This window comes from Theobroma cacao, chromosome 7 (assembly GCF_000208745.1).
Source record: "Theobroma cacao cultivar B97-61/B2 chromosome 7, Criollo_cocoa_genome_V2, whole genome shotgun sequence".
NCBI lineage: Eukaryota > Viridiplantae > Streptophyta > Magnoliopsida > Malvales > Malvaceae > Theobroma > Theobroma cacao.
This window is the reverse complement of record NC_030856.1, coordinates 12494515-12505675: the sequence shown is the minus strand read 5'-3', so window position 1 is coordinate 12505675 and position 11161 is coordinate 12494515.

Below are 11161 nucleotides of genomic sequence, written 5' to 3'. Positions count from 1 at the left end.
GGGAGACAAAGTTCAACAACCAGTCCACTTCCAAAGGTAAACTTTTCTAGAACTTCAAACAATAACAATAAAGAAACTACTTCTATTCGTATTTCTAATGTCAACAAAAAGTGCTTCAAATGCTAAGGATTTGGGCATATTACTTCTGATTGTCCAAATTGAAAAATTATCTCTCTAGTAGTAGAATAAGTTATGAAAGAACCTAGCATGGAAGAAGTAGAGGATGAGCGAGAAATATTCAATAACAATGAGATAGAATAAGTTTCTGCCAACCATGGAGAAGCTTTTGTTGTTCACTGTAACCTCAACATTACTATGATGATTGAAGATGAAAGTTGGCTTCGTTACAACATATTTTATTCAAGGTGCACATCTCAAGGGAATGTTTGTAATGTCATTATTGATATTGGAAGCTGTGAGAATGTTGTTGCCAACTACTTAGTGGAAAAGTTGAAACTTCTAACTTAAGTACATTGTCATCCTTATATGCTACAATGGCAGAGAAAAGGAAATGAAGTTAAGGTAATGAAGCATTGTTGTGTTCAATTCTCTATTGGAAATAAGTATCAAGATGAAATCTGGTGTGATGTTATCCTAACAGACACATGCCACTTGTTGTTGGGATGCCTATGGCAAAATGATCGTCAAGCTCATCATGATAGATGCAAGAATACTTATTATTTCTTCAAGAATGGAGTAAAAACTATGTTGACTCCATTAAAGCCAAATGACTGCCCAAAAAGACAAGAGGAAGATAAAGCATTCATCATTGTGTCTAGCTTAAACAAAGCTTATTGTGAGTCAATTCATATACCTCTTATTAGTTTGTGAAGAAAATGAAGTATCTTCACCTTTATCTAAAGATGTCAAACCCATAATTGAGGAGTTCTGTGATGTTGTAATTGATGAGATACCCCATGGACTGCCATCAATGCGAGATATTCAACATGTGATTGATTATATCCATGGCTTTATAATCCCAAACAAGCCTACTTATTGCATGAGTCCGCAAGAGCATAAGGAGTTACAACATTAAGTCAAACAACTTTTGGAGAAAAGCCTGATTATAGTCAAGTATCGTTTTCCTATTCCTCGATTGGATGAGATGCTTGATCAACTAGTTGGTTCCAAGGTGTTTTTAAAGATCTATTTAAAGAGTGGATATCACCAAATTCGAATATGACTTAGAGATGAATGGAAAACAACCTTCAAAACACCAAATGAATATTCAAATAGTTGGTGTGAAGCATGATAGTATTGAGATCCAGACATCTACAAGAAGTATGTCAAGGCCTACTTGTCGAAGCTGAGTCTTTTTCTGACTCGAGGAAAATGATGCAAGAGCATCAAGAATTCTATTTTAATTCATTTAGATTTTCTAATTTTAGTTGGTTTAGGATTTTATTTTCTTTATTATGTTTAGATTGAGATTCTTTTCTTATTTTTATTAGGATTTTTAGTATTTTATGAATTATTATTTATTAGGCTAGTCATTATCTATTTAGGAATGAAATACTTATTTTATTTAAATTTATTTTAATTACCCTAATTGTATTAGACAATTAGAAGTAGAATTTTATTAGGACGTGTGCTTATAATACTATAAATAAGACCCTTAGGCTTAGTTATAAGACATTTAAGTTAAATATAAATAAATAATATTCTCTTAAACAAAAGTGCTTATTTCTCTAAACTTTTTTTAGAAGATCAATAGGTTCTAGTATCTTTGGCTTGGTTAACTAGAGTGGGATTTTGGCTTTTTGTCATCTTAGTGGGGTCTTCAACCTTGTCAAGATAGGTGATTGACCTTAGTGGGGTTTCTAACCTCGCCACAATTGGTGTCTTTCACAATGCCCAAATGTCTTCACAATGCCCCGGCGTCAACTAGCAAAGGCTGCACTTTTTTATATTGCTACTAAATGTAAAAAAAGGGAAGCTAAAAGTTTAAATAGGTGTACTTTTTAAGATTTTACGATAAAAAAAATATGTCGTAAAGAAATGTGATTAAAACTCAATTTTGTTGTAATGAAAGCTGCACCTTTAATTTGCCTTTGTCATCTATGAAGTGGGTTGTGACAACTTGAATTTGAATGAACTTTCTTGACAATGAATAAGGGCAGACCGACATAGAGTGGAGTGGTGTTAGATGACACTACTGAAGTGTCAAAAATGCCTACTAATTATATTAATTATACTAGAGTTTTATGTAACTAATTATGCTAATGAATCCATTACTTTTTTTTGTAATTTTTTGAGGAATGTGGTCAAAGACTACAAATTAAATTAGATTTAGTTACGACACCACTCAGAAAAATTTTTAGGTCCACCTCTAACAATGAATGCAAGGATGAATGAGTGATTGTCAGCTATATTAAAGAAATTTTAAAACTTGAAGTGCAAGAACAAAATTTTAAAGCAAAATTGTTACTGATATGTTCAAACAAAGGCCTCAGGTTTCACAGTTTTTCAATCTTAGTCTACTCCGTAATTCCTGACAAAGGCCTGATATCATAGAGTCTAGTTTAGCAACCTGATATCAGATGACAGCGCACATAGTTCGTTCAATTTCAGCCTGCTGATTAGCGCTAGTTGGGCTTGGGGCTAGCGCATATATGCCACTGCCAATAATGGCTATAATTACAGATTTAGATAAGAGTTAACTACTAAAGCATCGATAAGTAGATATTTGCGATGTTACTTATCAAGATTTAAGACGTATACAGAACATCATCTACATCTTGCAGATAGTTGAAACTTTAAAGGAATTTTAACTACCAATGGCTGGACTTTATTCAACTAAGCACTACTTGGAACAGAACCCCTATATAATGGCAAATATGCATTATCTTACCTTGATATAAGTCCACCACACAGCAGTTTCAGCTTCAATCATTTGCATTGATGCATTAAAACCAAATCCAGACTTCTTTAGGATTTCGCATGCTGTGGTATAAGTTTTCTTCTAGGTCCTCGGCCAATTCCTCACATGATTAGGCGACCGAGCTATGCCAAATTGCTTACAAATTTCATCAACCACAGTAGCATAAAAGAGGAGCCTATTTTTTATCCTTTGTGCATTTGATCAGACATGTCATTTGTCCAAGTCAAGTTCTTGTTTCCATTTTTATCCACACTTGTATCAATATAATCATTCTCATGGTCATCCTTACAATCTCCTCCTCTACCTGTAACCAAACATCCTGTAAAGAAGTGAAAAAATCAACCAAACTTAACTTGGCTTTACTGATACAATGGAATACAGCAGCAGCACCATACGTGTACAAAATCAAATATATAAAAGTAACCAAATAAATACATATTCAAATATAAATGTCAAACCAAAAACAGATAATAGCTTATATAAACTGATGATGGAATTGAACTTAGACTTGAATTTAAAAAAAAAGATCAAATACTAGTGCCAAAGGATTCTCTACAAACAAATATACTAGAGAGGTTTTACTCCTAACACTACAAGCTATCTAAATTATAATCTCTCCATATAGATGTAGCAATTTTTCTCTATAACAGGGCCTCAATGCCATTGTAGTAGGTCACAGCACTCATTCTTTGATCACTGAAAAGTACCAACAGTTCTCGAAGCTCCTCTACCTCCTACATCTTGAGTCTCGAGTGTCAACAGTGACCAGTGTTTGCCTTTTGGCAAGTAGCCTCTGATCATAGTGAAGGAATATAACAATGTCACTGTTGGAGACTTAAGTTGATATGGCATGGGCAGATTTCTGGAAGACAAGCATGTTCCAATGTGTTAATGGACAGTTCAGGTTGCAGAGGAACCTACTAAACCATTGTTTATTCTACATTTTACTTTTTATTTTCCTTATAGTGATTTCCTCCCACGTTTTCTCTTTTTTAACTAAACACAGGAAAATGGAATCCAGGATTTTGTTTTACTTTCCTTATTATTCTTCCTAGTATCAGACAGGGCGTTAGGAAATTTGTTAATGTTACTACAAATTTCCTAACATAAGAAATAATCAGTGGGTTTCATCAAAGTGTTGGAAGTGGTCCTAGAAAATACTCCAAATTATGGATTAATTTTAAATAATATTAAAATGTAAATGAAATTTTGAATAAATTGAAAAATTGTATCATTATATAATTGTTTGCATCAAATGCATTTTAATTTTGATTGTGCAATTAAATATAAATCCAAGCAACTATGAAATTTTAAGAAATTTGTAAGTGAAAAATTTCTTGAGAGGTTTTGAAGATAAGGAAATATTTCTAAAATTTTACAAAATTGTTGGGAGAATTTAGGAAAAGTTTCAAAATAGAGGTTTGCATTGCAACAACAAAAAAACAAAATTATAAAATAAATATATTATATATAATATAAAAAATAAAATTAAAAAAAAATCAGAATTTCTTCATAAAACATCAAATTAATCCACCGACACAGCCTTGAAGGAAGTAGCGACTTCTTTGAATACTACTTTCGAAGCGAGACAAATTTTCTTAGATCTCACCAAAAGTGTCGAAAAATCTATGGAAAAATTACTAATATTAATATAAGAAAATCTAAAAAGAAATAAAAAGAAAATTAAAGAAAAAAAAAGAATAAAAATATTGAATAAATAAATGATTATGAAATCACTTCAAAAGGGTGATGACTTTCGTGGATACTCTTGAGGTGACGGGAGTTTTCCTTAGATCCATTAGATCAAGTCCAAAACATGATAGCATACAATTACTTGGTATCATTTTTTGAACAGATCGATATGGAGTGTTAATTTTTTTCCCCTGCATAACTGTATTTTTAAATTCAACTTTTATTTTGTAGATCAAAACTTATCTTTTGTAATAAATTTAAGTCAAGCATAGTTTTTTTATTACAATGTGTAGAATTACTTAGGCAAGCAATCACACTTATTCAACATAGATGGGTGAAGATTTTTCAAAATTGTCAAGAAAGGATATTTTTCCCGTGCGGATATGCCAGGCAGGCACTCAACCTTGAAACCTTAATTTTCTTATAAAATTTCTCAGAATTACACGTTGCAATGATTATATTAATCAATAATACAGTAAAATCTCGATAAATTAATAATTTTGACTAAATAATATTTTTAGTTGGTCTCAACTTGGGACCAACGTGGTAATAATAATTCACTAAATTTATAAGATAATACATTTTAAAAAATACATATAGGTCTCACTTCACATATAAATTAATAATCTCCTTATATTTTAAAATTATATATATACATGACTTAATTAGGAGCATTTTGTAAAATATGACTCTAATGTTACTTGTTTTTTCTTGAAATTGATGTCTCTTTGGACCTCATCTCTAACTTTTCTTAATGCATTAAAAAGTTTTGGTATAGTGTTCTTGTATTACAAGAGAAAATTATATTGGCTGATAAATACTTGACCTCCTGATCGTATTTGATATTGGTACATGGCTCACTTGTAAGTTAAACTTTTCTAACACCATTGTTGCAATTGCTTTTGGGTGCAATTTGGATTTTTTATGTTGTATTCACATAATACTTTACGCATTTCATCCGTCATTATTGATTTTTTTTACACCTTTGAGATGAGAAGTTATTGTGTTTAGTTTTACCGTTTGTGATATTATATATTCTTTTTAGAGATGTTTAGTTCATGAAGTATATTAATTAGGTATACATCGAATCTATTTAAAAGACTAATTGCATTCATAAACTTGTTTTGGTTAAACAAATGTTAATTCGTAATTTGATAATTAGGTAATATTTTTGTAATCACAATACACAATATATGTATTAAGTTCAATATTTTGAACAAAAAAAAAGGAATATCTTGATAAATTAATTTTTTATTAATTAATGTATAAATTAATAAATTATTAATTTATCGATTAAATAATATCTTGATTAATTAATAAATTTTCATGATCCCAAAAGAATTAATTTCTAGAGATTTTACTATATGTCTTACTTAAAATTTAAGTCTAAATGTATTTAAAATATTAATATAACAAGTTTTTTTATTATTTTAATAATAAAACTAACTTAAACAAGAGGATCGGGTTGGACCATGTACAAATTTGAGCTTGAGTTTTCAAGTTGTCGACAAGGTCTAATCTGACCCAATCAGATTTTTAATTAATGGCAAACCAATATGGGTGAGTAAAAAATTCCAAATCCAAAAAATCAAGCGAAACGAATTGATTTGATTCGATTTGATTACAGTAGTCAACGATTATTTAAATTTTTAAAATTTGGTTTTTTTTGTCTATTCAATTTTATTTTTGGTGGTTAAATTTTTTATCGAAATGGTAAAAAAAAACCGAATATAAAATAAAATATTTTAAAATTACTATATATATTATTTATATAATTAAAATTTTCAGATGTTATTTATATATGTTATTTTTAATTAATGTGAATTCAATTTTGATTTTAAAAACCAACTGAACAGTTCAATGTAGTTTGGTTTTGAATAGATTAAATCTTCAGTAAAAAAATCAAATTGATTTAGTATTTGGAATAAGCAAATTCAATTTTTTGGATTTTTGAATTTAATATCCACTTGTCTACTTGAACACTTCTACTAGTCAATACGATTTTTTGGAACTTTTTAAATTGTAATTTATTATTATATTTAATTGAATGTGATTGATTTGAGTTGCTCTAATTTCTTATGATGATCGACTATTCTCTTGACCCATTACATTAATAGATGACTACATGATATCAACAAGATATGAATGACAAACATTTTGAACCAAAAGTTAGATACAGGAAGACTTATGGTTTGTAAAAAATAGGTCAAAATATTTGGAAAGTTCCTATACTCATGCATTTTGTTCAATTTAATTCCTACATTTAAAATTGTAACATTTTTATTCCTTAATTTTGAGAATTGCTTTAATTTAGTCTTTCTCTCTAACGACATCCAATTTTACCGTTAAAAAGATGACACCAGCGGTGACATTAGTGATGATGTGGCACATTTTAATGACATGACACCTACATGATGACGTGGTATGCCACGTAGAACTACTATGATGACGTGATAATGTTGATGTGGCACTAACATGTCACATGATAGATAAAAAATTTTTCAAAAATTTTTTTTTGCCACGTCATAGGGACTAATTGAATAAAAATATTTAGTATAGGGACTAAATTAAACAAAATTGAGATGTTGAGGGATTAAATTGAAAAGAAAATTGAAAAATGCAAATCTTTAAATAGATGATGATATACTTATTAATAAGTCAAATATTTAAGTGTAAAAAATTTATAGTGTTAAAAAATATATATAAATATTTTCTTATTTGATTATTTGATTGTAAAATATGTACATTAATTTATCTTTTTTGCAAAAATTAAGTTTAAATTCTCCTTTTATTAAAAAATTTCAAAAAAAAGTTCATACTTAAAGTCAAATTTAGATAAATAACTTACATTATGTTAGAAAAAAATAATATAAAAAAATAAATAAATTCTTTTTTCTTCTATTTATAATAGTATAAAAGTTTGAAATTTATTTGACTTAATATTTAACTTTAGCTGAATTCAAATTAACAAAATAAGTTGATTTAGTTCCAATTTTTACAATTTACAAACAACTATTCTTTGGAATTATACAACACTTACCCATTTTATCTTTTATTTAAATTTACTCAAAATTCTTATAAAACGATTTTATTTAACTTCAAATACCACAATCAAATTATGCTAAATTTAAATTTAAATTATTAATTTGGATCTATAAAAAATTTGTAAATACAAAATAAAATTATACAAATATTTACAATTATATTTAACTCTATCAACCATAAATACAGTTTTTAATCCAAGAAATTTCAACCTAAAAAATATAACTTGAAATATTAAACAAAATAAAAACATAAAAAATAAATAAATAATTGAAGGGGTGGAGTAACTCAGATTTTATATTGTAATAAGAGGTTTGTAATGCCCAATTTAAGCAAGTCAGTATGAAGAATTATTTTTATAATCATCACTAACTCCATATCTCATTTCTTCATTATTTTAAAAGAAAAACTAAATCAATTTATTTTGCTAATTTAAGTTCAGCTCAAGTTAAAACCAAGTCAAATAAATTATAAAGTTTTGTACTATTATAAATAAAAGGAAAAAAATTATTGAGTCTTTTTATATTATTTTATTCCAACACAATGTAAGTTATTCATCTAAATTTGACTTTAGGTATGAAATTTTTTTTGAATTTTTTTTATAAAAGGAGAATTCAAACTTAATTTTTGTAAAAAAAAAAAAAATGATGTATATATTCTAGAATCAAATAATCAAATAAGAAAATATTTATATATATATATTTTAACACCATAAATTTTTTACACTTAAATATTTGGCTTATTAATCATCTACTTAAAGATTTGCATTTTTCAAAATTTTTTTCAATTTAGTCCCTCAACATCTCAATTTTGTTCAATTTAGTTCTTGTACTATATATTTTTGTTTAATTTAGTCCCTATGATGTGGCATAAAAAAATTCTTTTGGAAATTTTTGATTTGCCACGTGGCATTGACATGTCAATATGTCAGTGCCATGTCATCATAGTAGTGCCATGTGGCACTGCCACATAATCACGTCGATGCCATGTGGCATGTCATGTCATCATGTAGGTGCCATGTCATCAAAATGTATCACGTTAGCACTGATGTCAGTGCTAATGTCATCCTTTTAACGACAAAATTGGATGCTGTTAGAGAGATGGACTAAATTGAAGCCATTCTTAAAATTAAGGACTAAAATGTTATGATTTTGGGTATAGGGATTAAATTGAACAAAATACGTGGGTAAAGAGACTTCTTATGTATTTTAACCTAAAAAATATGCTAAGGAAAAAAATAATAGAAATATTTAATTTGAAAAAGTTAATATAATATCTACTTTCTAATGTTAAATTGGGTGCCTTGATTAAGATTAAGCCAATAAGAAAGAGTCTAACCACTATTTTTAGCTTCAATATGCCATTTCACATGCAAATAAATGAATAATAAATGTTCTTGGGTCGCGTGGTGGTTTTTCAAGCCTTAGACGTGCTACCTTAAACTTCTATTGTAACCAATTGTAAGTCTAAGTTAGCTTAGAATTGCCAAAACCATGTAAGGGTGACAACCTTTGAAGGCAACAGAATAATGCAAGATGAATGAAAGAACACAAACACATAAAGCAGCAAGCCTCTAAGCACATAAGCAATAAGGTATACAAAAGCAATTAAAAGTGTGTAAGAAGAGCTTTGAAAAAGTCAAGCTTTAAGTATCATTGAATCATCAAATGTACAATGAGTTTCAGGGGGTTTTTATACACAAAATCCCCATAAGTATCTACCCATAAAGAAGGTTATCTCGCCATCCCATGGGCCTTATGGAATTAAGGTTACCTAAAGACCTACCTCCTTTTCCACACATCCAATAAGCACACCTATCCTCTTTTGGCTTCCTAAACCACAAGTTGTGACAATTTCCCCTACCTAAGCTGATAGCATCCTCACTGTCCCATGGAAGGTGTCTACTTTATCTTGGAATTGTCACAAGTCCTTAACAAACTCCCAACTTGCTTGACTCTCAAGAAGTCCCTTCCACTTCACAAGGTATTGGTGTTGTTGCATGTGATACTTCTATTTGATTACCCTATCAACTAGCACCTCTTTCTCCTTTATTTCCCTCTCGTATAAAACTCGAACCTTCATTGGTGCCCTATAGCTCATTGCGTGATTTGAGTCTTCCTTGTCACCATGGTAGTGCTTAAGCATACTCACATGGTAAATTAGGTATACATTGGGTTTGAGGGTCATGTCAACCTTGTAGGCCACATGTCTTATCCTTGTAACTACCACCTTGTATGGCCCTTCATACATACAAACCAAGCTTGTGTGCAACCCTTTGCGCATCAACACTAAGTGGCTAAGGGTGGCCAACCCTCAGAAAATGTGGTATATTTATAAGCTAGGGTGTGAAAATACGTTTTTACCCCATTTATTTTTCTAAATCGATGAAATGTATTGATACATTAGCCCATGTATCGATACATTTGGTTCTAGAAAAAATGTATCGATACATTATGAACATGTATTGATACTTGTTCATCAAAAACCCTTTTTGGGCTAAATGTATCAATACATCATGAACATGTATGGATACATTTGAGATAGAATGCAATTTTTGAGACAAATTGCCTATAATACCTCCCCAGCTTATTTAAATTAAATACCATTGAAGTAAATGTCCTATTTACTTGTTACTCCCAATTTAGTTAGGATATTTAATGTAAATAAGCCAATAACCCTCCATTTGGATACAATAAAAATATAAAAAAAATCAAAATCCAAAAGAATCAAAATCTAAATTTTAGATTCAAAAACAAAATAAAAAAGGTTCGACTGAAATTAAATTTGTGCTCACATTTGCCATTACAAACGTACTCCAAAAATTATGAAAAATCATTTTTGGTCATCTGAAAATCAAAGGAATCATTATCACCATTTTTTTATTTCCAAAAGATTGTTCTATAAAAATCACATATTTTGACTTCTTTCAAACTTAAAAAATTTGTCTACTTCAAGGTGACGAACAACCTAAAGTTTCAATGTCATGACCCGGTACTCTCTTCGAGCCTGTGAGAATCGCCGCGACGTCTCGGTAGACATTCGTTACCCGGAGTGCCAACAGGAACCCCGCAAGGCTTTAGTACCATTTTTCTCATCTCCCCTGTGAGTAATCATCGCCAAACCTCGTTTTTAAAGAATTTTAAGCTTTTTCCCCTTCAAAACCGTGAAAAAATAATTTTCACCTCACAAGGGCATTTTCGTCATTTTTTCTCGAAATTTTTCAAACCCGACTAAAAATGTAGTAGATGAGTGAAAAACACATATTTCATGATTTAAAATAAATTTGGGTGTCTAAAACATTTATTAAAAATGATATTACAACTATTTGAATAAAATAAAAATATTCAATAAAATATTCTAATTTCTTGTAAAACAATATTTATAGAGTCATCAGTAAATAATTTTTGTAATGTAAAAGCTAAATAAATTCATAAGTACTATAATACAGATAATCGAGATATGAAATTTACTTTACAGTGACTCGTGGGCCCACAAAGAACAAAAGTGCACAAAGGTAGTAAACCTACAGTTTTTGGAGTAGTAAAG